The sequence below is a fragment of the Canis aureus genome, chromosome 17, assembly GCF_053574225.1.
Source record: "Canis aureus isolate CA01 chromosome 17, VMU_Caureus_v.1.0, whole genome shotgun sequence".
Classification (NCBI taxonomy): domain Eukaryota; kingdom Metazoa; phylum Chordata; class Mammalia; order Carnivora; family Canidae; genus Canis; species Canis aureus.
The window spans coordinates 21,574,129-21,601,423 of record NC_135627.1 but is presented as its reverse complement, the minus strand read 5'-3'; the positions used below and the strand labels follow the sequence as shown (position 1 = coordinate 21,601,423).

Sequence of the window (27,295 nt, the reverse complement as noted above, 5' to 3'; positions counted from 1 at the left end):
AAAGTTATTTTGGCAATATATTGATTACCCACAGATTCAATAGGAAGGCTCCAAGAATAAAGCTTGGCAAAGAGAAGCCAAGGCAGGAAGAACCAAAGTAATGTCAGCAGAACCCTCAGGTGAGGTCACCATTTCCTTAGTGCTGCTGGGCCCTCCATCCTCAGGAAACTTGGATTTGACCGTGAGGATGTGATAGGAAACTTGGGGAAACCAATTACTGATCACTTAGAAGATAGTGAAATAAGACTTAATGTCATTAGTATGGGCTCACACACCACACTTTAACATTTTAATGGTCATACAACTTGTTTTTGCTTGCCTGAGAATATTTCAAATTGCTAAAGATCCAATGGAGTTCATTACTTTCCTCCTCCAAGTTCTATCAGTAGGATGTGATTTATCCAAGGAATATCCAAACCGTCACTGTGGCATGCACAAGGAGTGTTGATAAAGAAGTGGAATATAAAGGGTATGTGGTTCTACATTTTGCAGATGAAGGTATTAGGATGTAAATAAATGGAACATCTTTTAATTTCAAAAATCTATAGTCTCAATTCTGCCTTTGCATCTTTAAGCCTGAAGTTTTTCTCAATGGTTATTTGAAAGACTTGGGACTTAATTGGGTTTAGAGTTTTTCCAATTAAAACTGTACATTTTCAAAAAAAAAAACTGTACATTTTCAGATACAAGGACCCTATAGCTCAGTGGGTTAAAAAAAGTAAGCAGCTATTACTATTCATGATTCTAGTACTCAGTTATGGTCTCAGCTAAGCTCACTCCTGTGTTTATTGGACAGACAGATCCTCCACTTTGCTGGGGTGCTCTGTGTGAGAGTCAGCTGGACAGTAGACTGATCTACGCTAGCTTTGGCTGAGGGCAGTTGGGCTTTCTACCAACTATTTAACTATTTTAACTTTTTAACTATTAGTGGGCTACTTCATGTTTGTTTATGTGGTAATAGCAGATTCCAAGAGTAGTACTTGGACTCTTGAGGCCTAGGCTTAAAGCTGCCCAACTGTTTTTCCAATGAGGGACTGAATATGGCAAAGGGAAAATTGGCAGACTCTGTACAGAAACAGTATTCTGATCCACAATCTGTAGTAACCCATTCAGGAAGCTAAACAGTACTCCTAACCCCTGTTAACAATCAGCCCTAAGTGGCTAAGATTTGAATAAGAACTGGCTGCTTCCCTAATTTTTGTTCCAAATTCCAGCTGGAAAAAGCCAAATATATACCCTTAGCCAATAACATAGAATGTTGCAACTTCCGGTTAGCCTGCTTATGGTTTCTCCATGCCAGCAGCCCCTAATCAAGTAGGTACCTGAAACCTTTCCCAGTCACCATTCCCCCTATACATGCTATAATGCTTTCTTCCTCATCAGCCTACCTTGGAGTCTTTGCCAAAACACAAGTAATGATGGCGGACTCCTTTGCTACAGAAAGTTTTGAATAAATAGTTTTAGCTTGTCATTTAGGGAGTCCTCCCATATTTCCATGCCATCATGTTCTTTGACCATATTAAGTCCTAAAAGGCAGATGAATTCAAGAAGTAGGGAAAGAAGTCCCATCTCCATGGAAGGCATTGCAAAGTCACATTGTAGGAATAAGACATGGATATATGGAAGGGATATTTTTGCAACCAATCATTTAGCCATTGTGGGTAAAGAATTTTCATTCAAGTAATAATGCATTCTTTTTGTCTCCATTTTAACCTTCCAATTAAGGGGAGACAAAGGTGAAACTGCTTTACATTTTTAGTGTTTTACGAATTAGTTTCACATTAATGAATCAGTAAATTCTGTAGTAATGCTTCCCTCTTTTTTCTTGAGTAGTTCCCTTAAATTTACTTTCTGAGAAAATTATTCTCTGCAAAACTCATTCTCAGTGCATTTAAAGCCATGAACAACATGCATTAAAAAGCAATGTCAGGTTATTGTTAATTCTTAGGAGGCTTTGCTGCAATCAAACTTCATTTCAGGGCCTTCTAACATATTCCCTAATAGGCTGCCCTTTTCTGTTTGTAGCACAGGTTTTTATACCCTTGAACTGTCAGCATCTTACAGCACACTTTGATTCTGAGCTTTCTGGTGTGTGTGTGTTTGTTTGTGTGTGCGTGTGTGTAGAACTAAAAACTTCACTTAGCAATTTTCTTACTGGGTAACATGCGGTACTTACTGCCAGAATCAGGGAGACCATTTTCTGACTGATTTGAAAAGCTATGAGGAAAAAATCTGAAGAAACAATACATCTGAACAAATTCTTCCTTAATTGTCCATGTCCAGTTAAACTTCAATGGAATAACTGCAAATCTTTCAAAATTCTATGCCTCAGTAGAGACATTAGTCTATTTCTGACAAAATGAGATGCTGTTTTCCCAAACTCATCAAATAACATTGTTTATATATAGGCATCCTATATTCACAAAACTCCTAGAGTTTCTGGTAATTTGGTTAAAGTAATTAACAGTAAACATTCTTATGCATAAAGTATTTTTCTCTGGGGGAGGATCAGAATGGAAATCTGCTAGCAGAAGGTATAAACAAAACACAAAATTGCTGAAATTAACTATAAATCCTAAGAATCTGAGAAGACAGGAGTTTGGTGTGTCACATACTCTGAATGTGAAGTTTACCATGAAGAAAATGTGATTATTTCAACCCTAATCACTTTAAGGCTAGTTCTCCTATAACCTGTGAACATTTAACCTTAGAAGCATAATCTTACATGAATTTGAAAATATTTCTCTGCCAGAGATAATTTTAAGAAAAATAAAGTAGGCAAAGGGGATTAAGAAGTACAAAATTCCGGTTATAAAAGTCTCATGGATGAGACTTATTATATAATAGGGATATAATCAATCAATCAATCAATCAAGTGACAGATGGTAACTATACTTTATATGGTGGGTATTGCATAGCATATAGAATTGTGAAATCACTGTTGTGCACCTGAAACTAATGTTAACTGTATATCAACTATACTTTTGTCTATACATTTAAAAAAGAAACAATAGCAAAAACTCAATCTCAGGTAAGTCCAGAGAAGTGCCAACTTTCTGCCCTTTTAGACACTTTGAAAGCACACTGTATGAAAGCTTCAACTCAAGCAGGTACAACCATATCCTGGCAGCAGGACTCTGCTAACTTTCAATTCAGTCAGGTGACATAATCTTTAAATGGCTACATCAAGGAGAAATTAGAATCCTAAGCACAAGTTACCAGAGTGTTTAGCGAGATGGTGAAGTTATTTCCTATTCAAGGACAGGGGCACATATCAATATTACTAGTTAATTAATTCATTCTTAAACACTTCATTTCTCTGAAAATCTTCCTTTGAATATCCATTATAAAAAGTAGAAAAAATATATAAATGCAAATTAAGAAACACCTGAAATAATAGCCAATGTAAGAGATTAGGTGATAGCTCAATTTGATTTCGGTTTGCATTTTCCTGATTAGTGATGTTGAGCATCTTTCTTTGTATCTGTTGATCATTTGTGGATTATCTTTGGAAAAGTATCTATTCAGATCGTCCTGTCTTATTGCAGTTTTTTGCTATTTGAGTTCTTAAAATATGTACTTCAAATTTTAAATCTCATGATTTACAAGTATTTTCTCCCATGGGTAGGTTCCTTTTTCATTTTGTTGGTTTCCTTAGCTGTGCAGAGGCTTTTTAGTTTGACCTAGTTCTGCTTGTTTCTCTGCTTTTGTTGCCTTTGCTTTTGGAGTCAGATCCCAAAAATTATTACCAAGACCAATGTCAGGCAGCTTACCACCTGTGTTTGTTTTCTCCCCTTGGTTTTGAGTCTTATGTTCAAGCCTGTAATCCATTTTGAGTTTACTTTTTTGTATGATGTGAGACAGTGGTCCACTTTCATTCTTTTGCATGTGGCACTCTGGTTTTCCTGACTATCAGACTGTCCATTCCGTATTGTATACCCTTGCCTCTTTTGTCATAAGTTGGCCATATATGGCTGAGTTTATTTCTGGGCTCTCTGTTCTCTTCCATTGACCTCTGTTTTTTGATGCCAGTACCATACCGTTTTGATTACTATAGCTTTGTAAAGTAGTTTGAAATCAGGGAGAGTGTTAACCTCTAGTTGCCCCCCAACCCCAAGATTGCTTTAGCTATTTGGGAACTTTTATGGTTCCATTCAAATCTTAGGATTTTTCTATTTTGGTGGAAAATGCCATTGGAATTTTGATAGGGATTGCACTGAATTGGTAGACTGCCTAGGGTAGTAATGAGCATTTTAACAGCATTCTGATCTATAAGCATATAATATTTTTACTTGTGACTTCTTCAGCTTTAGTTTCTTATTCTCTTAAGTATATAGGTCTTTCACTTCTTGTTAAATTTTTTAAGTATTTGGATTAAATTGTAAATGAGATTGTTAATTTTTGACAGTTTCATTTTTATATGCTGATTTTTGTATTTCTATCCTGCAACATTACTGAATTTGTCATACAAATATTTTGATTGAGTATTTAGGGATTTCTATATATAACATATTATCTGCAAATACAGTTTTATTTCTTGGAGATTATTTCTTAAGCCTACGTTCAGTTTTTATTGAAATTAACTATTTAGGTAAAACATTTAATTTTTGTCAGAGCAAATATTCTACTTGTTAAATTTATAAACTTTTTCAGAATAATTAAATCTAGCAATCTCTGTAGGTTTCTGTTTTGGAGTTATGATATACTAGCACAAACAAAATTCATGCACCCTCTATTTTCCTTGAGGTTTACTTTTTTACATTTAAATTCTTAAAAGCCTAGGACTTACCTCTGAGATTCCCTTTCTCAAACACCTGTTAATATTTTTTAACTCCCCACTGAGTATCATTAACTAAATAGTCACAAGCACAAAACTTAGCAGCAGTCAGGCATGATTAATACAAGTTAATACACATCCAAGTAATATAACACTAAAGCATATTCTTCCCAGTAAAGAACTGGGCTTATAATGTGAGAAGCATGAACTATTTTGTCATTCAAAGTTGAAACATTGAATTACTTCTAGTGAAATACATTGCAATTGTATTATGCCAACTCAAGTCTTGATATGAAATGAAACAGTGACATGATAAAGATGTTCAATAAGAAAGCAGTAACTCCTACAAATTTACACAAAGATTAAATTTAGAAGAGTCAGAACCATGTTTAACTTCTTGAAATTTTGTGAGCATCTGAATGGGATTCTAATTTTGTGTAGTCACTCCAAATCTGTACAATGCCCGAGGCAAGTGGCATACCAATATGTTATCTAGCTAAGCATATACTAATACTACAGTTTTATGTAGCCTTAAAAAAATACTTCTGGGGCACCTGGGTGGCTCAGTCAGGCGGTGGACTTGGCTCATGTTGTGATCTCAGGGAAGTGGGATCAAGCCCCTCACCAGGCTCCATGCTCAGTAGAGCATTTACTTGAGATTACTTCTCCTTCTCTCTGCTACCCTCAGCCCCATATGTGCCTGTTCTCTCTAAAGTAATCTTTAAGTAAATAGATTTCTTTCTGGGTGTCTATATACTTTTCCTGATGATAGTACTGAAAACCTGTGTTTCCATACTACCATTTTCTCTTGGTGTTCCTTTTTATTTGGCTATCTTTATCCTACATGTTGTTATTTTTGTTTTGCTGTGTGTGTGTGTGTGTGTGTGTGTGTGTGTGTTGAGGATGTTATTTATTTGACTGCACAAGCAGGGGGAGTAGCAGGCAGAGGGAGAGGGAGAAGCAGGCTACCCGCTGAGCAGAGAGCCTGGTGTGGGACTTGATCCCAGACCCTGGGAATATGACCTGAGCTGAAGGTAGATGCTTAACCCACTGAGCCGCCCAGGTGCCCCCCTACTTCTATAAGATGAACTCCATTTCCCAGATTTCTAGCTTTCATCTACCAGCTTGTCCTTGTTTCTGTATTCTGCTTGAACAATCCAAATACATCTGAAGCATTGAAAGCAGTTGAAATTAAATACAAATATATACTAATAGCTTTAGAAGACTAGTGGTCTGTGTTGTGACAGCAAAACTGATTTCTGCTCTTGTAAAGGACAAGGAAGACATGTACCTGTCTACCGAACTGGATAAATATGTTGCAAGTCTGAGGAAACTCTACAAGTCCAGCCTGCTCTAATAGCTGAGAAACTGGGAAATATGAATGAGTGAGTGAATGGTCCAGACCTGGATCTTAAAGATAGATGATTCTTTCATGTTTTTCATGCCTTGAGTTAGACCACATAGCTACTTTCAAAGATAAGCAGTTTCAGGTTTCACTATGCTTAAAGAACTGTGTTCCTTGGTGTTATGGGCACAAGATTTCTGAATGCAGTAGACTGCTTCCATCGACTGGCTGTTAAACAATTTCTCCATAGATGGAATATTTTCATGTTTGGAATATATTTGGGAAGACCATTCACATACAGTATAGAAAGGTAACTGTTAACTTATTTACAGAAAAGAAAAAAATAATGAAGTCTGGAATTCCTCTTCCCACCAACCTTGATTTATATTCTGCAACTAAAATGAACTTCATATACTTCGAGATGTGCATGCTTTAAGGCCAAGAATTTTGACGCTTCCTTCTTGAGACTATTTGAGTGAGGACCAGGGTGTACTCCTTATCCATTTTCCCTAAAGAGCTCTTAATTCAGGAAAAGTGACAGGGTTCAGCACTCAGTCTCATAATTCCTAAAAGACTGGTCTCAGTCTAGTTTTCAGGATGCTTTTAGAGGCCTAGATACTTAAAAATTACAACTTTATCTGAGCCTTTGAGAGAGGGATCCAGGTTTTGTGGTAGATCAATGAATTCAAGTTGCACAGATTTATTACCTTGTACAAATCATTTAATTTCTTTAAAGCAGATTTCTCATTGGCAAAATGGTGATTATACCATGATGTCTTAACAATAGCACTGATGAAAATCCCAGATATGTAATAGGTCCTCAAACAGAACTTTTCAAGAGCTTATTATAGAAGCCAGGAGTAATCCGGTAGAGAACAAAACATCAGGACAGCTTTAAGGTAAAAGAGATCCTGAAGGAACTGCCCCACCTTAGAAATGATAACTATCGGGCAGCCTGGGTGGCTCAGCGGTTTAGCTCCTGCCTTTGGCCCAGGGTGTGATCCTGGAGACCCGGGATCGGGTCCCCACATCTGGCTCCCTGCATGGAGCCTGCTTCTCCCTCTGCCTGTGTCTCTGCCTCTCCCTCCCTCTCTCTCTCTGTCTCATTAACAAATAAGTAAAATGTTGTGTTTAAAAAAAAAAAAAAGAAATGATAACTATCTGCAAGATCACTTTTCTCAGGGACTTGGGCTGGCAGCTCCCTCTGCCTGGAGAGGTTTTTCCCTAGGATTATTACATAGTACTCCTTGTTCAGGTTTCTGCTCAAATGTCACCTCAGAGAAGCTCTTCCAATACTTAGTTCCCTGACTGCTTTTTTTTCCTCATTGCATATTATGCTGAATACTTATGTGTTTTCTACAGAATGTAAATCTCTGAACATAAAAACTGTGTTTCTAAACTGAATAACTTAATTCTTCTCATGGCCTCTTTTGTATCATATGCCAGGTATCCTTAGAATCCTATCTTTGCTTTAAATTTATAATTCTCACTTTTCAGGTCAGAATGAAAATGAACTAACTTGTTCCTATATACACTGATATTCACATTCTTTGAATAACATTAGCTAGAAAGTATTGCTTTTCTTTGGCTTGTCCTACCATGTCTATGTGCAAATTTTTTTTTTAACATGGTCATGGTTAACACATGGAGATGTTAATGGCACGATGGAGAAAAAACTGGCATGGAGGTGTATATTAACAAGAACAAAACATTTTGCAAGATGACCTTTTCATAAATTTCTGATAAATTCTTTGTTGAAGATTATAATTTTGTACAAGTCCATCAATTTGTATTTTCCCCATATTACAAAAATCTCAGTTGAATGTTTTATTTCCCAATGAGCCCTTAAACACCTTGATGGCAAAACCTAAGTCAGATTATCATGACCTTTTTATAATTTTATATACAGCGCCATTTATACAGTAGCTATTTAAAGTCTATGGAGGTGATGAACAAGTAACCAAATTGTACTGAGACTTACCTGATGCACAGCCAGCATTTATGCCAGTGTTGTAACTATTTCTCAGTGACCTGAAGTAAGTTGCCTTCAACTTCCTATGTCTTAGGTTCTTTGTATGAAAGGGATGAAATGTTCTGAAACATCTTGTTTTGAGGACTAAACGATGCCCCCAGTAGGTATGCAATAAATGTTGGTTCACTATCTTATGCTTAGAATCTACTCTTCTGGAAACTGTCCCCTGTCTAGTCTCTCCCTGACCACACTACAGGGAGGCAAAGGACCTTCCCTTCCTTAGAGCTGTAAAAGGCATTAAACATCACAGTAACTCTTAAGCCAGCTTTGTTTCTGACAGCAAATCTGAAATCTGCCATGCTTATTTTGTAGTCTAGATCCCAGTAGCCACTCCCATATGTATATTACAGGTGTAGTTCCCAGAAGAGCTACATATTTAATTTTTCATCTACTATTCTCATTTCTCAGTCTTTGATTCTCTCACTTTTTGACTGTTAAGAATCCTTTTTCTTCCTAAAAATATTTGAAAAACCTCAGAGCTTTGTTTATTTGGGTTACCTCTGTATCCTATAAAACATCTTAAATATCTATTTTTAATCCATTTAAAAATATTATCCATTACATGTTAATAGAAATACCTAATTTTTAAAGAATATAACTATCTCCATAACCATAAAAAAACAGTTCCTTCTATTTGCAGTTCTAATGCTAAGTTTAAGAGAACATAGCTAGATTTTCATATTTGCTTCTGCTCCAATCTCTTGTGATACTGTCTTGGTTGAAGTATGAGGAAAATTGCCTCACAAAATACATAGTTGGAAAAAAGGGGAAGAGTATTTTTGGTGGCTGTATTTTCAGATGACAGTGGGTATTATTTACCACTTGTTCAGTACTAGCACAGTATACAGTTTACTTATAATGTGGAACTTAAAGCTGTATAGAAACCAATTGTTACCTCAAAATCCTTTGGAATATCTCACACTATAAATGGATCTTTTCTACCCCTATACAATTCTGTAAATCAGACTATTCATTTGGAAAATAGAGGTTCACTGAATTAAGCAGTTCTTTTCATCGACACTTTATTACACAATCTCAAAATTACATGTACTAACACTGGTCCTCTGTAAGCCTTTAAATATCATGTCAGGCATATGATAGCAGACTTAAGTTTCGGCTAAGCTTGAATTGGATCATTGGCAGCAAGTAGTCTTGAATTGCTCCCCTTCAGGTAATTGGCTTAATTTATTTTAGAGAATATTTGCCAAATGTCTAAGTCAACTTAATCAGATTTTTTTAGTGGATTTTTGGAATGCAAATGAATCCATGGAAAACAGCATATAATTAAACTTGGGTCTCAGTTGTACCAGAATTTTTTCTTGAAACAGTTGTTTTTCAGTATAAGTAAGGGCAAATACAAATTAAAAATGAGGCTTAATTCTTGCTGTTGAAAATAAGGGAGACTTCTCACCTCCCTTTCCCTTCTCTTAGTGCATTTATTTTAGAAACTTTATAATCTTAAATTCTTTTATCACTCTGAATTATGTTTAAATCTTTAAAAGCTGAACTTCTTGCCAGTTCAACATTCTGGGAAGGTTTTTCTCAAGGACCTGGAAATCTTTCTGGAATTTAAATAACCAAGGACAGCTACACCCCCATTTGTCAGTTTCGGGTACTGGGTCTGAGCTTAACCTCATGGATGCCCAGCTCCTAGTTGTAAAACTACTTTCTGTCATGAAAATAGAAGTTTATTTTGCCATGGTAGAAAACTAACACAGATGGTGACCCCAATTACCGGGTGGATTTAGGATGAATTGTGTAAAAAATGGTGCTGTCAAGTCCTCTTGAAGACTGGTTAGTATCTTTTAAAAATTTATGTAATGGGTTATATCTGTATATAAATGACTGCTTGCTTTCTTTGCAGTCTTTTAATGGAATGCTTGTGATAAACCTATTGTATTGGTTCAGTGCTTATTAGATAATAAAACTGTTTTTCTTTACTACCTTTTGTGAAGTTCTGTGGGCTAGGAGGTTTTATTTCCAATTATATTTCCAATTATATTTCCCCAGCATAAGCAGACACGTTTTATGTATATTTCCTGTTTTGTGTCATGAAGGTCATTAAAAATAAGAGCACAAGATTAAAGACTTACTGTTTTATCAAGGATGTTGTTAAATGTAATGTTTTCTGATAGTACTTGGCTATGAAGGATAGAGCATCAGCTCAGCTTTGTGACCATGCTTTCACCATTGGTTTCCACCACTAGTGAAAATATAAAGTAGAAAAGGCAAATAACATCTTAGTGTTGCTGAGAATATAGTTCTGAACTCATAGAACTCTTTAAAGAGTCTTGGTATCCTTAGGGGTTCCCAGACTGAACTAGAAACTAATTGAAAGTACCTTAAACCTATCAGTCTTAGGTGGGAGAGTCACAGGATTAAAGTCTTTCCCTGAGCCATGAGATCTAATTAAAGAGTAGGCACCATACTCTTAATTTGATTTTTAGCTAGTCGCAGTTTAATCTTTTTGAGATTTTAACAATGAGGAGAAAGGCCTCCTATTTGGTCTTTGTCTCAGCAAACATTTTTAACAGACTTACTAATAGTAAAACTTTTAAGAATCCTGTTTCTTCTGATGGTCCCAAATTTCTGAACTCTTTTCTGTTTACAGGGCAGCCCATTTTATTTTCTGGAGGTCATCTGCTTTTTTAAAATAACTCAAAAATATACCAGCCACCCTATATTACTGATGTTTTTACAATCAGTGCTCGCTTCAGCAGCACATATACTCATGTATATACTAATGTTTTTACAATCAAACATTACCTTTGATTAGGTATACTATCTACATCTTGAGTGCCACAGGTGGTTTTGACAAAATACTTGGAAGTAGAAATAGTATGCAGTTTCTAATAACCACTTCCCTCAACACCTAAAGATTTATAGCAATAATCCTCCTTTGATCATACTTCTGTAAATGTGAGGATAGCGCTATGCAGCAGAATAACCACTAACCCAGAGTGTTTTGGCACCATCTTCTAGTATACAAAAGTGAAGCATATCTTTGACAAATGTGGTCAAGGAGATTTGGGATTTCACTGACTGTTAAATGTTCCATTCCAGATGTTGATAGATCCATTGGATATCATGGATAGTCCATGATCCATTGGCCCAAACCAGTCATATTGCCCTACCTAACTATAAAGATTGTGAGGAAGTTTGGCTGCTAGAAATCTAGTTTAACAAGTTACTAAACATCTGACTTCTTCCCCCTCCTCCCTATAACTTCTTAAAAAAGAAGTTGATACAACCTTTGAACTTCTCTTTTTTTTTTTTACTATTTTGAAACATTTTAGATGCATAGGTCGAGTTGCATAATGAAAAAGAGTAAAAAGCAAATTATTACCCAAACTATTATTAATTATTCCCTGGACTCTCCTTGAATATTTCCACTTAAATAAAATGAATGGAGTTATTACCTTGGTCTTACAAATTAGAATTACTAAATATCTCAAGCTAAAGACAATATGTCCCATTTACTTACTAAATATCTCAAGCTAAAGACAGTATGTCCCCTTCACTTCCTATCTTTTATTCTAACAGGCAAATACACTAGCATAGTGCTCTCAAAATTTATATTGCTAGGAGTATAAAACTGTAGCAGCTTAGATCAAAAGCCAATTTTTGGAAGTGTATGTCATGACTTACTTGAATAACTTTATGGAGAGTTTCAAATGTATTTACTTATAGTTAAATTACTTAGGGCTAAATCCATAGCCTATGGATTTACAACTTTAGTCTGAGTCCTAGAGAAAAGTTCCCATTGTTTAAAACAAATTCCATCCTGTGGTTAGCAGTTAAAGCACTTGGAAATCATGCGCTAGCCATTAAACAATTACTAATTATGTGTAAGTCATGAGGCCTATTTCTATAATCAAGACTATTTCCCAGATTGCTTCTTTTGTTAAATATAAATACAAATTTAATTATAGCAATAGCTTTTTAAAATAATATTAATGATAGTATGATTAAGGATTTCAAATGTGCTTTTATTTAAGGCAATTTAAAGGTTTAGGTGATATTAGCACAATGTACTATCATGTGTTCATAAAGTTGAATTTCGTGGGGGGTGCCTGGGTGGCTCAGTGAGTTAAGCATCTGACTCTTGATTTTAGTTTAGGTCATGATCTCAAGGTCCTGGGCTTAAACCCCCATGTCGGGCTCTGTGCTTAGTGTGCAGTCTGCTTGAGATTCTCTCTCTCTCCAACTTCTGCCCCTGTCCACTCAAATAAAAATAAATCTTTAAAAAAAAATGTTGAATTTTTCATGTTTTCCTACTATGTCATTGAGCTGATAATGTTATTATGATTTGAGATAAAGAATAGTGTTGGGCTTATTAATCCTTCATAGTAGAATGTACTTTAAAATATTTGTGGAGTATATGAAGCTGTTATAGATTGCCCATCAAATCTGTATAAAACAAACCTCAAGCTACAGTGAAATCCTTGAGCAGAACATAGAAACAAAAACATTACAGAGTTGACAAATTCTGATGAGAATAGTCACTTCCTAAAAACATGGTACTTATCTAGAAACTTTAAAGTTCACTCCTACAGGTTAATTCTATACTAGTATTTTATAATTTTGTACTAGTATTAAATAATTACAAAAGGAAAGCAGGTGGTGAGAACCAGTTTCTCATTATGGAGGTAGAAGCTACAGATAAGGGGAGAAGCCTAGAACAAACCATATTGCTGGATTAGAGACACTTCAGTGTGAACTCATGTTTGGCATAGTAATAAATAATCATAAATGTTTGTATACATGGGCTAGTATACATATTATCAAATCCAGAAATAGAAAAATTAAAATCACTAAATACAGTAGTAAGTAAGAGTTTATTATACACATAAGAACAGTGGGTGAGGAGGAGGGGCAAGATGGTGGAAGAGTAGGGTCCCCAGGTCACCTGTCCCCACCAAATTACCTAGATAACCTTCAAATCATCCTGAAAATCTACAAATTCGGCCTGAGATTTAAAGAGAGAACAGCTGGAATGCTACAGTGAGAAGAGTTCGCGCTTCTATCAAGGTAGGAAGATGGGGGGGGGGGGGAATAAAGAAACTAAAAGGCCTCCAAGGGGGAGGGGCCCCGCGAGGAGCCGGGCTGAGGCCGGGGCGAGTGTCCCCAGGACAGGAGAGCCCCGTCCCGGAGGAGCAGGAGCTGCACCGACCTTCCCGGGCGGAAAGGGGCTCGCGGGGAGCTGGAGCAGGACCCAGGAGGGCGGGGATGCCCTCGGGCTCCCGGGGACACTAACAGACACCTGCGCCCCGGGAGAGCCCCACACCCCGCGGCCGAGCCCCCTAAGGGCTGCTGCGCGCACGGCGGGACCCGGAGCAGCTCGGAGGGGCTCGGGGGCGGCTCCGCGGAGGGGGCTGCGGGGCGGGAGCAGCTCGGGAGGGCTCGGGGGCGGCTCCGCGGAGGGGGCTGCGGGGCGGGAGCAGCTCGGGGGGCTCGGGGGCGGCTCCGCGGAGGGGCTGCGGGGCGGGAGCGCAAATCCAACAGCCCAGGATCCGGCCTCCCCCGGGACAGGCAGAGGCCGGGAGGGCCCAGGACTGCAAGGACGCTCCTGCCCCAGCTGAGCAGATCAGCGGCCCCGCCCCGGAGCCTCCAGGCCCTGCAGACGGAGAGCTCCGTGGTTCCTGCCGGAGCTGACTCCAGGGCTCCAGAGCTGGCCCCGCCACTGCGGTTGCTCCTCCAGGGGCCTCACGGGGTAAACAACCCCCACGGAGCCCTGCACCAGGCAGGGGGCACAGCAGCTCCCCCAAGTGCTAACACCTGAAAATCAGCACAACAGGCCCCTCCCCCAGAAGACCAGCTGGACGGACAAGTTCCAGGGGAGTCAAGGGACTTAAAGTATACAGAAGCAGAAGATACTCCCCCGTGTTTTTCTTTTGTTGTTGTTGTTGTTTTGTTTTTCTTTTTTGTTTTTTTTTGTTTTTTTGTTGTTTTTTACTTTTTGATTTGTTTCCTTCCCCCACCCTTTTTTCCTTTCTTTTTCTTTCTCTTTTTTTTTCTTTCTTTCTTTCTTCCTTTTTTCTTTTTCTCTTTTCTTTCCTTCTTTCTCTCCTCGCTTTTTTCTCCTTTTCCCAATACAACTTGTTTTTGGCCACTCTGCACTGAGCAAAATGACTAGAAGGAAAACCTCACCTCAAAAGAAAGAATCAGAAACAGTCCTCTCTCCCACAGAGTTACAAAATCTGGATTACAATTCAATGTCAGAAAGCCAATTCAGAAGCACTATTATACAGCTACTGGTGGCTCTAGAAAAAAGCACAAAGGACTCAGACTTCATGACTGCAGAATTTAGAGCTAATAAGGCAGAAGTTAAAAATCAGTTGAATGAGATGCAATCCAAACTAGAAGTTCTAACGACGAGGATTAACGACGTGGAAGAAGGACTGAATGACATAGAAGACAAGTTGATGGCAAAGAGGGAAACTGAGGAAAAAAGAGCCAAACAATTAAAAGACCAAAAAGATAGATTAAGGGAAATAAACGACAACCTGAGGAAGAAAAACCTACGTGTAATTGGGGTTCCCGAGGGCGCCGAAAGGGACCGAAGGCCAGAATATGTATTTGAACAAATCCTAGCTGAAAACTTTCCTAATCTGGTAAAGGAAACAGGCATTCAGATCCAGGAAATAGAGAGATCCCCCCCCAAAATCAATAAAAACTGTTCAACACCTCGACATTTAATAGTGAAGCTTGCAAATTCCAAAGATAAAGAGAAGATCCTTAAAGCAGCAAGAGACAAGAAATCCCTGACTTTTATGGGGAGGAGTATTAGGGTAAGACCTCTCCACAGAGACCTGGCAGGCCGAAAAGGGCTGGCAGGATATATTCAGGGTCCTCCATGAGAAGAACATGCAACCAAGAATACTTTATCCAGCAAGGCTCTCATTCAAAATGTAAGGAGAGATAAAGAGCTTCCAAGACAGGCAGGAACTGAAAGAATATGTGACCTCCAAACCAGCTCTGCAAGACATTTTAAGGGGGATTCTTAAAATTCCCCTAAAGAAGAAGTTCAGTGGTACAATCCACAAAAACAAGGACTGAATAGATAACATGGTGACACTAAACTCATATCTGTCAATAGTAACTCTGAATGTGAATGGGCTTAATGACCCCATCAAAAGGCGCAGGGTGTCAGACTGGATAAAAAAGCAGGACCCATCTATTTGCTGTCTACAAGAGACTCATTTTAGACAGAAGGACACCTACAGCCTGAAAATAAAAGGTTGGAGAACCATTTACCATTCGAATGGTCCTCAAAAGAAAGCAGGGGTAGCCATCCTTATCCTTCTGTATCCTGTATCCTGACTGTATCCTTTGCTGTGCAAGAGCTTCTTATCTTGATGAAGTCCCAATAGTTCATTTTTGCTTTTGTTTCTTTTGCCTTCATGGATGTATCTTGCAAGGAGTTACTGTGGATGAGTTCAAAAAGGGTGTTGCCTGTGTTCTCCTCTAAGATTTTGATGGAATCTTGTCTCACATTTAGATCTTTCATCCATTTTGAGTTTATCTTTGTGTATGGTGCAAGAGAGTGGTCTAGTTTCATTCTTCTGCATGTGGATGTCCAATTTTCCCAGCACCATTTATTGAAGAGACTGTCTTTTTTCCAGTGGATAGTCTTTCCTGCTTTGTTGAATATTAGTAGCAGTAGAAGCAGTAAGAAAAGGATGGTGGTTATTTCATGGTGCATAAACCTGTCAAGCATTCAGCCGGGTCATCAAAGCTAGCATCATCATCGGTAAGTTGTGTTAATAGCTTATCTCCTTATTATGTGGTGAGGCTCATTAATGGCTCTTTACTTCTGCAGTTCATTCTGCCAAAAGCCCACATCTGTCACTTTACCATGAGAAAGAGTTACAAAACTGAAGTACATTCTGTAGAATATTTGACCACTGTTCCTCAAAACTATCAAGATCATCAAAAACAAGGAAACCTTAAAGTGTCATAGCCTTGGGCCAACTGGGTAGCTTAGTTGGTTAAGCATCTGACACTTGCGGAATAGCTTTACTATGCCTTGTGATGTTTGTAATTATTTTTATTAGAAATTCTTATTTGTAAAATCACATTAAATATTAGATCTCAAAAAATGTATCTTTTATTTTAATATGCTTGTTTATAAAAACAAGGTTTTTATAAGGTTTGCCCATCTGATATGGTGCTTGGTAGGCTAGGATTACAGAAATGCCAAAAACAAAACAAACAAAACAAAAACCCACAAAAAACCCATAAGATAGAACTTGAAATACTGAGAGAGATTATTGCTAAAAAATAATCATAAATAAATAAATAAATAAATAATCATTGTTGCACTTAAAGCATTTTTGTGATCAACTAAGCTGGAAAAGAAAATTATCTCTAGTATGATCTATTGTTTATGGTTTCTAATATTTCTGACTCTCATTCTCAATTGGCAGATTTTTCCACATTGACTGTATTTCATTTTTTTAACTGAACTGTAATTTCTCAAAAGATTTTAAAATTATCAGACTTTTATATTTTATTCTTGGGCAGTATATCATTCAGGAAGAATAGACTACTGTGCCGAGATCAAAGGCAATGAAAACTAACGTTTCTTAATGTGAAAGAATAAGACTAATATCAATTGCCTGTCTTCAAGACCATATTATCTAGTTTATGAACCATTCTTTGGCTCAAATTTTGGCCAGGTATATAGCTGGCCATAAACTCTGTACTACCAAAATGAGTAGGGAAATGATGTTCTTAAACTTCAATATATTTTTATTTCTTACACTGGCTTTTGAGTAACTTATCCTTCAAACCATATTACCAATCCATTTACTTTTTTTTTTGTATTGGAATGTTAAGTGTACTACCTTACATTTTAATTTTATCCCATATTTATACTTCATAGAGAAATGCTTTCATTGAGTACATTTTAAAATCATTTTGCAAGTGGTTCTATGGCCTAGAAAGAATGCATACAAATTAGCCTGTTACATAAATGGTGATTTGGTTAAATGCTGTATATTAATACCTAATTTAGACACTTGCTTACTTTGACCATTCTAATTCAAGTTGCTCAACAATCCCACTGCCCACCCCCCCAATAAAGAAGTTCAGAATATATACTGAGTTCAAGGAATCACATTTTTAGATAGGATACTCAGATTGAAAACATAATTGCCAGTGATAATAAAATGGCAAAGTGTATTTATATGATGCTTATGTTATTTTTGGATATTTTTAATATTTTAAGGAAGAGATATTATTCCCATAATTTTGAGTTACTTTAAGAATAACATAAGATTCTGAAAAGATGAAGCTTAAATGAGTCTTGCTATCCTTGCCAATGTTACTGTACATTCCAGACCACTGCTGGAGCCATGCTTTCAGGACATTGAGGGTGTCACACATTCTTAGCTGTTGGTCATATGCTCTGATGGCTACATATACTCCCAAGTTTTTTGAAGGAGAAATTGGGGGGAATCCCTGGGTGGCTCAGCGGTTTACCACCTCCTTTGGCCCAGGGCGTGATCCTGGAGTCCCAGGATGGAGTCCTGCATCAGGCTCCCTGCATGGAGCCTGCTTCTCCCTCTGCCTGTGTCTCTGCCTCTCTCTCTCTCTCTCTCATAAATAAATAAAATCTTAAAAAAAAAAAAAAAAGGAGAAATGGGATAAGAGTGACTTCAGTCTGGCTTAAAAGAATCCTGGGAACTGGCAGAGGTTCAGTGGTATGGATATAGAGGTCCCAGACATAGTGTCTGAAGTGGGAGCCAGGTCTGCAAAAATGCATATTCCCTGGGTCTTGTGGGAGCAGGGGTACCATGGTTGCATGTAATAAAATATGTCGGTTTTTATTTTTTATTAATTTATTTATGGCAAGACCAGCTAGCTTCACTGAGTCCTAAGAAGCTGCAGGGTAGTCTCTCTCTCTGTATAGCTTAGTGGCATTCAACTCTGTCATGCTTTTGTAGTAGAAGATACTTTTTAGAGAAGGGACTGTCAAATTAGTCACTGATGCTCTGTCTACGTAATGACAAAGACTGTTGCACTTTTTATCAATGCCCTATTCAAACCCCTCTAAACCTAGGCCTGAGCTCCACTGAGTAAACAAATGAAAAACTTGCCAAGGAGACTTGGCAATAGCAAATGAGAACTATGTGTTAACCAAAGAAAGTGATCCCACTAAATAAGGGAAAATAATTTATGCAAATAATGTTCAGTAGGACAGGGTGTAATAGTTTATGCCTACTAGAACTACTGAATGTCAATTTAGAAAGGAATTTAAAAACAAAAGGAATTTAAAAACATACAATTCAGAGAGTTTAGGAAGTTAAATTTAAAAGAAAAATTTAGAAAGAATAGAATACATAATATTGGAACTTTTTAAAAAATATTTATTTATTAATGAGAGACACAGAGAAAGAGAGAGGCAGAGACACAGGCAGAGGGAGAAGTAGGCTCCATGCAGGGAGCCCGATGTAGGACTCCATCCCGGGACCCCAGGATCACTCCCTGGGCGGAAGGCAGGCACTAAACCGCTGAGCCACCCATGGATCCCCTGGAACTGACTTTTTAAGAAACTAAAACAAGACTGTTCTAAAAAGGAATCTAAGCAGATTTAATATGCAAAAGTTTAATGTTTTCAGATGTGAAAACATAAGTCAATATCTAGATAGCAAAAAAAATAAAATTCGGTGAACAGGTATCCACAATACAGTTGCAAATAAGAGGAAAAATGGCAGATTTATGACCAAATTCATATTAACTTGTACATGAAATATGAGCCTAATGTTGAAGTCTCCCTGTCAAAATGGATATTTAACTTAATTTTCTTAAAAAGACTACCTTTCACCATTGAATTACTTTTGTGTTTTGTAATGTCTATTGGTCATGAGTCCATTTATTGAACTCATTCTGAGCTTATTGATCTATATGGCTATCTTTGTTTATGCCAGTACCACGCTTGTCTTGATAACTATAAATTTAGAGAAAGTTTTGAAATCACATGGTAAAAGTCATAAACTTTGATATCTTCTCAAAAATTATACTAGGTCATTTACCTTTCAAAACACATTTTAGAACTACCCTATGCATTTCTACTAAACTGCTAGGATTTTGATCAGAAATGCACTGAATCAGATAAATTTACATATTTAAGAAAAAAGATTTCATATTCGTTCATTCATTCTTTGAGTACAGAAATGGTACTGTCTCTCCCTTTATCTTTTATTTTGTCTCATCAGTGTGTTATACTTTTAAATACACCAGTCTTACATTTATTTATTGCTTTACAGTTTTTTAACGTTACTTTGACTTTCCTGTTCAATTACCTGAATATATAGACTTGTGAGATACACACACACACACACACCTTGTGTCACATGGTCTTTCTAAACTCAGTAATTCTAGTGGCTTTTTCAGTGACTTGTGTTTACAGAAAACTCATTTTCAACTTTTTTTATAGTATTTCTTACTCTTCTACTGCCCTAGCACAAAACAACATCAAATAGGGGATGAGCATGGACATATTTGCCTTGTTCTTGATCTTAGGGTGAAAGCAGATGGAAGCATTTAATTTTCAACAATAAGTAAAATAGTAGGCATGAATTTTGTATAGATGCCCTTTTCAGATTAAATTCCTCTGTTATGCTCAATTTACACATTTTACATTCACTTAAATTTTGAATGGGTCTTGAAATTGTCAGTATTTATCTCCAGCTAATGAGATCCTGATTTTTAAATATCTAACCAATTAATATTTTCAATTACATTCATTGCTTTTCACATGATAATGCAGACTTCTGTACCTGAGAAAACTTGACATGGTTTAATCTTTTTGTGTATTGGTGGGTTTTATCTAAAATATTAAGGATTGTTGCACCAAGCTTTAATGGATCTGTAGTGCTTTATTTATTTATTATTTATTTATTTATTTATTTATTTATTTATTTATTTATTTATTTTTAAATCAGGACAGGACTTATGTGGAATGTGTCTTCTATTATTTTCTGAGTTTTGAAAGAATTAGCAGTATTTCTCTTAAATCTTTGTTAGATTTCAATTGTGAAATCAATTGGGCCTAGGTTCTTATGGTGAGGTTTCCTGTTTTAGATGAAGATTATCTATTTTTGAGTGAACTTCAGTAGTTCTTCTGAAGAATCTTCCCATTTCATCTAAGTTGTACAAATAATAGAATAGTATAACTGAGTACTTGGTGCTACTCCTTTGTGATCCTTTCAATCAATGTCTGTTGTATCTGTAGGAATATCGACTCTTGTTCTTGATACTGGTTTTTGTCACTTTCTCTTACTGATTAGTCTGGCTAGGATTTTATAGCACTTTTTCTATTTTAAAAAAGATAATTTTTGTTTCCTTGATTTTTATCTATTTTCCATTTTGATTTCTGCTTTTAAGTTTTTCACTTTTTTTGCTTATATATTTTGATATTCTGTCATTAGGCATAAAAAAAGCCAGTATTGCGATGTTCTTATTTTAAAAAAAAATCTCTATTCCTGACAATGTTCCTTGTCCAGAAATCTGCCTTACTGTACTGTTTTTGAATAGTGTTTACATAGTATACTGATCGATCTCTAGTCTGGTGTATTTATATTTGAAAGTGAGTAATTAACAAAAGATATACTTAAATCTTATTCATCCAGCCTTACACTTTTAGATTAGTGTTAAATCCTTTACATTTAATGTGCTTTTTTGATATATGATTAGGTGTAAATCCATCACCTTGCTATTTGTTTTTCATTTTGTCCCATGTGTTCCCAAACTCTTCTTCCTTTTCTTTTGGAATAATGTCAGTCTAATATTTTTATCTTTATTCACTTATTAGCTGTGACACTTTTATGTTTTTGTACTCCAAGGTACCGACTTTCAACTAGAGGTGTTTTTTGTTTTGTTTTTTTTTCTTTCTCTTTTGTTTTTGTCTGATATGTTTATCAATGTCCAGAGATATTTTTGGTTATTACATTTGGGGCGCACAACCGGCGTGTGTGTGTGTGTGTGTGTATGTGTCCTCTACTTGGCACTTAATGAATAGAGCCTAGTGATGCTATTCAACATCATAAAATGTACTATAGTGACACACAACAAAGATTTATCTAACACAGAATGTCATCAGTGGCAATATTAAGAAACCCCAAATTGTATACATAACCTCTTATCTATCATATGTTATAATAATTTTAGGGGTGCCTGGGTGGCTCATTCAGTTAAGTGTCTGTCGTCAGCTTGGGCCATGATCCCAGGGTCCTGGGATCGAGTCCTACATGGGCTCCCTGCTCAGAGGGGAGTCTGCTTCTCCCTCTCCCTCTGCCACTGACCCTGATTGTGCTCATGCTCTTTCTCTCTGTCAAATAAATAAATAAAATATTTTTAAAAATTATAGTAGTTTTGTTGTACTATAAGACTCTTGAGTCCGTGTACTCATTCATTTCCATCATGTGTGCTACTCTGTATTTTTCTTCTGCATATAATATAACCCTCACAAAACATTGGCAATAATTGTTTCATGTTTTAAAGAGACAAAAATGAGAAAAAGATCTCACATTTACATTCTAATTCTCTTATACTGCCGTTTTACTTTACCCTGAAGTGTTGGCCATTAATTCTCCCATTCTGAGAAAGCTTTTATTTTGCCTGTATTTTAAAAATCTATTTTCAGAGTATATAGGATTCAGTATTTTTCTTCTAGTATTTTCATGATCTGTGATTAGTTTTGAATAGTTGCACTAAGCTGGCTGTTACCCTTATTGTTCCTTCATATATATTGACTTTTCTGTTATTGTAATTTTCCCTTTATTTATTCAGCAATTTTATGATGTGCCTTGAAATGGTTTCCTTTATTATGCTAAGAGGTCATTAAACTTCTTGGATCTGTGGATTCATACTTTTGATCAAGTTTAGACCATTCTCTGTCACTCTTTAAATACAATATTCTCCCTATCCATTCATTTTTTCCAGGACTCTAATGATATACCTATTAGACTATTAGATTTTGTGTCTCAAGTTACTGAGGCTATGCTGGTTTTGTTTTGTTCTTTTTAAGTCTTTGTGCTTCATTGTGGATAATTTCCATCATGTCTTAAATTCATTGATTTTTCTGTATGTAGTCCACAATTAATCTCCTAATTAATCCTAGTGTAAAATTCCAGGTAATTTATTTCATCATGTTAACTCTATATACTAACATAACTTATATTTGTTACTTGGGATTGATTTGCTTCCAAGCTTTTGTAAAGACACACAGAGAGCAGCCCATAATCTAATGCTAATATGGCCCTCCTAATAGACAATCATTGTATAGATTCTTCTGATGTGCTGTATATTATACAGTCTCTGGATTCTGATTGGTGGGAATGCAAACACTTCCCAGCCCTATGTGAACTCCAGGAATTATTTGATGGACTGCATGGTACTGGTTAATTCTTTCATTTTGGAGTTTTACCCAATGCATGTATAGATAAATACTCTGCCAAAGACCCGAAGGGAGGGTATTCTGGATTTTTCTCTGTGCAGCTACCATAACTCCAATATTCTATACAAATGATAGCCACTTTAGCTTTTCTGAACTCCAACATCTATCTCTTCAATTTGATGACATTGTTAGACTCTTATTTCACACAACTCTGGCTGGGGTTTGGAAACAGACTTCTGCAGTAATCTAGGACAATTGTAAGATTTACCTCATTTTTCCTTCTCTTAGGTATCACAGCCCTGCAAGGCCTGTAGTCCAATATTTGAAAACAGCCTTTTGTATATTTTGTCCAATTTTCTGAGTGTTCAATTCCTGAGTCAGTTAAGCTTTTCTTGGAGATGTTATATGAACTTTAAAATACATAATCTAGAATGTTTCTGGAGTTTTTTAACAGGTGACTTTTATGTTTTTGAAACTTTATTAAAATTAAAAAAAAAATTAAACAGATGACTTACATGTTTTTGGAACTGTATTTAAATTTATTAAAAAACAAGTTGTATTAAAATGGAATTTTATTAAAATGGAATTCTCCACTGAGAAATAAAGTATATATTAAGTGTTTCTGCCCCCCCCCCAATCTTGTCTACCTATACAATTGTGTTGCTAGAAACATACAGCTTTCCCTAACACTCACAAAACACATTCATATGATGCACACTTAAAATGAGTGACCTCTTTCAGAGGTTACCAATGGTATCCCCATTTCAAACCACCATCTCTTCTAAGTTGCTTCTACTCTTTTTTTTCGCTGTTCCTTTTTGTTCCCTCAGAGCTGTCATTGTGAAGTGTTCTGGGGCTTAGTGTTTGGTCTTCTAGTCTGTGCTTGCTCTTTTGCTACCCAGTTTCATGTATCCTCTATACACCAACAACTATATAATTATCTCCAGCTGGACCTTTTATCTGAACTCTAAATTCACATATCTAAATACTTAAACATCTCCATCTAAATCTTAAATAAATACTTAAATAACATGTGATGCTGAACATTTCTTCCACCCAAAACCACCCTCACTCCTTGCTATCTAACTTGATAGCATCAACATCCTTCCACCTTCTTTTCCTTGGCTCTTCACATTTTGACAGCCAATATAGTCCGTGTCAGGATTTATGGTGTTGTCTTCAAAATCTATGCAGAGTCCAATTCTCTCCACCTCTATTACTATCACCTGATAGTGTACAATCATCATTTCTATACATTATAGTATATAAAATAAGCATATAAACCTAAGTATTGATATTTGAGTAATTTTTGAATGTTTAATATAAAGCACATACTATTACTGCAACAATCCTATATGTTGGGTGTTACTACCTTATAACTTTATTACAAGGGAAAGTGAAACTTTCAAAAAAGCTTAAGGCCAAAAATTATTTTATTGAAAAGACTTGGATGTATTTCATGGAACAGAAAAAATAGGAAATATAGCATGAAAACCTGTAGGAATAAGGAAATGACCGATTGGGAAGAAAGATGATGTTCTTTCAACTTTATGGAGTATAAGAATTTGTCTTACTCTCTGTTGTCAGAACAGCTTTTATTGTGCATTGACAGCTAGCTCTGAATGTAGATGTTCACCCAGGTTAAGAACACCTAACTCCCATGTTAAACACAGTACTATGATTGCCCAAAACCCCTAAGAGCCATTCCCAGTTGGGGACATTCATGTTTATTCTGCTGGCTAACTTAGTTAGGTTTCTTAAATAAGGCCATAGAATATAAAGATGAGCCTTTTGGGGCTGGCAAGGCCCATAAGAAGTTAGTAAGGGTTTGTAGATACTTGAAGGGAATTTCAATATAATTTTTACAGAATGTATTTATAAGAAAAATTAGAGTTTCCAGAGTGTAAAGAGTTTGCCTAAGATGATACAGCAAGTATCTTGTGAACCTGAGACTTAGGTTTATTTAACAATGGTCTCTAAATTATGTATTTGTTTTATGTGAAGTGATTCATTCTGCTTTCTTAAAAAAAAAAGAATCCCTGTCCTATTCTAATATTAGTATTCAGGTTGTGGTAGCCTCGTAAAATGATTTGGGTAATTTGCTATCTTTTATCTAAGTAATGGAATATTTATACATAATTCTTTTGATTAATACTACCTATTAACTGAAGTTTCTAAAGCTTGCTCCATTAAATAATTAAATGTATGTAAAGTATATGATATGTCGTCTATCAGTTTTGCTTTGGGTACTTTGAAATGATCTTCAGGTTTCACTAACACAATCTCACAATTTCTGAGACTTTCCTAACCCCTTTCAGAAGTTGATGGGGCTAGGAGATACTAAGTAAGCTCACAGAATTTATAGAATTTTAACAGTGATAACATCCATAAATCTAGGAAAATGTCAAGATTTTTCTGAGAAAATAAAAAGTTACTGAAATACAAAGTTTGTAGCCCATTTGCTATAAAACTTTTAGAAGAGTGAAATGATTCTATACCTTATAAAGAACCTGTGTTGTAAAAATAAGCAATTTGTTTTTCAAATGTTTCCGAGATACAGATATCAAAGTATTTTTGAAGATCTCTTAAAAATATATTAAACTTAAAAAAAATATATCAAACTTGCAAAAAAAAAAAAAAAAAGCTTAGAGTATGCTAAAACTAGCAGATGCCCTAAATGTAGTGAATTGTGTATGTTTACATAATGTTTGTAATAGGAACCATAGCCAGTAATCCTGAAAATATTTTTACTGCAATCAAAAAGTGAAAGTCCTGTACTTTCTGAAAACACTACCATAATCTCAGCAGGTTTTCTTTTTTTTTTCTTTTTTCTTTTTTTTTTTTTTTCTCAGTAGGTTTTCTATTTCACCCATCCCCCTGTGCTGTTCACTTTAAACTTATGATAATTTGAGTTTTGTTTAATATTTTATATATCAACAACTTATATTTCACTACCTACTAGTTCCATTTAATCTTTTTCCCACCTTTCATTTCTTGAATACATTTTAGAATATTTTGGTTGATCAGGGTGGAATTTTCTTATGTATTCTTTGCGTCTTTCTCAAATGTCTGTATTTTGTATTCCTATTTGAAAACTTCTATAGTCAAACTAATTTTCTTTTTCAAAGCAGAAATTTCAATCTAGGCCATTACAATTTTTGTTCTTATAATTGATTATTTACTATATAGCTGGATCACTCATTAGCAACTCAAGACAGCCATTTACCTAGTGGAACTTTTATCCATCTTGCCCTCACCCTCAGTGTTCACTTTCATTGCATGTCCCCATCTCAGTTTGTAACATGATTTGGCCAGTTACACTAGAAACTTGATAGTTGTGATTGATAGCTCGCTTTCCTTTTAACAAATCTTTATCTAAAATATGAGTAAGCTCTAGTTTTTTGAATATATACTTTGTATATCTGTCTTGAAACCTTTAGGCAGGTCTCCGGTTTAAGTCCCCAATATAATAGGTGCTGGAATAGCCAACAAAATGATCTTCCTGTTTTCCCTCTTGCTCTGACATATGCTAGTCTTCATAAAATAGCCGTGGGTCATCTTGAAAAACAAAATTCATGTCATGGTTGTCCTATGACTTTCCATCTTATTTAGAATAAAACTAAACCAGCTTGCCTTGTTCTCAGTATCCTTTTTGGTCTCTTGTTTAGTTCCACAAACTTGCTTTGAATCTCTCTTCTCTGTTTATTTGTAAAACCACTCTCTTTCCTATCTCTTGGTCTTTTTTACTTTCTGTTCCCTCTTTCAAGAAACCTTTACCTTTGGTTCAAGGCTATCTGCATTCTTCAAATTCCAAATTTAATGCCTTTTATTCAGAGAAATTCTCTAATATTTAATGTTCTTCCAAGTTGTACTTTGTATCACTATATCCTATTGATTTTTGCAACGGATCTATGAATCTATAGTTACTTCATTTACTTTTGTTTTGTTTTGCTTTTGTTTTGTTTTGTTTTATCCACTAAAATGTAGGACTTAGAAAGTCCAGATTGCATATATTAATCTCATTCACTGCTATGTCCTCAGTGGCTACTATATAGTAAGTAATGGTATTTTTAATATATTTCCAAACACGTAGCCTCCTGACTAAATGGTGATACAGTATTACCTATGAGTTCTGGGCCATTTCAAGTAGTGCTTTCAGGAAAAACATCATGGAGAATAGAACCAATTTTGATTGATTATAGAAAATTAAGGTTAGAAACTCATTCCAACTTCTACATGTTAAATAATTGCCTAGGCATTTTGATTAGTTTTCACCTGTCTTAAAAAGAAAGTGCTATCTGTACTCAAAGTTATAATTATAAGAGTAACATGAATCTGTACTAATTGGTTTGCTGCCTTTTCTGTCCTCCTTTAATATTTTAAATATTGGAAGGAAGTTCATGGTTCAAAATCAATGAGAAATTCTTGTAAATAATTCTGATTAACGTGAATTAGTTTGCATATGATTCCTGGAAACCATCACTGTGCCCATGAGGGTAAAGTTAAAATAATTGTCAGTCCCCTCTAGAGCCATATGTTTGGATCGAGAACAGAGCAGCTGCCCAAAAAGATGATGTAGATTCTAAGACATAGAGGGGAGGAAACCTAGTTGTTCAGGGGGAGAAAAAAGAAATAAGATTTTATGTTATCCCTTCCATATGTTGAGGCAACTCATAGATTAGGAAAAAATACTAAAACAGTAATGGTATATGACTCAACTAAGCATTTGCTAAAATC

At 35.9% G+C, this 27,295-nt stretch overlaps 1 long non-coding RNA gene across 12 annotated transcripts in view; it reads left to right on the top strand.

The window, feature by feature from the left end:
* LOC144287842 (uncharacterized) overlaps positions 1-27,295 on the top strand; it is a 435,194-nt gene that overhangs the window by 24,278 nt on the left and 383,621 nt on the right. Inside the window, exon 2 of one of the 12 annotated variants that reach the window (XR_013355621.1) lies at positions 6,051-6,162. The exons of the other annotated variants lie outside the window; for them this stretch is intronic. This is a non-coding gene — a long non-coding RNA (uncharacterized LOC144287842). The remainder of the gene's footprint in view (positions 1-6,050; positions 6,163-27,295) is intronic. 12 annotated transcript variants of the gene reach the window in all.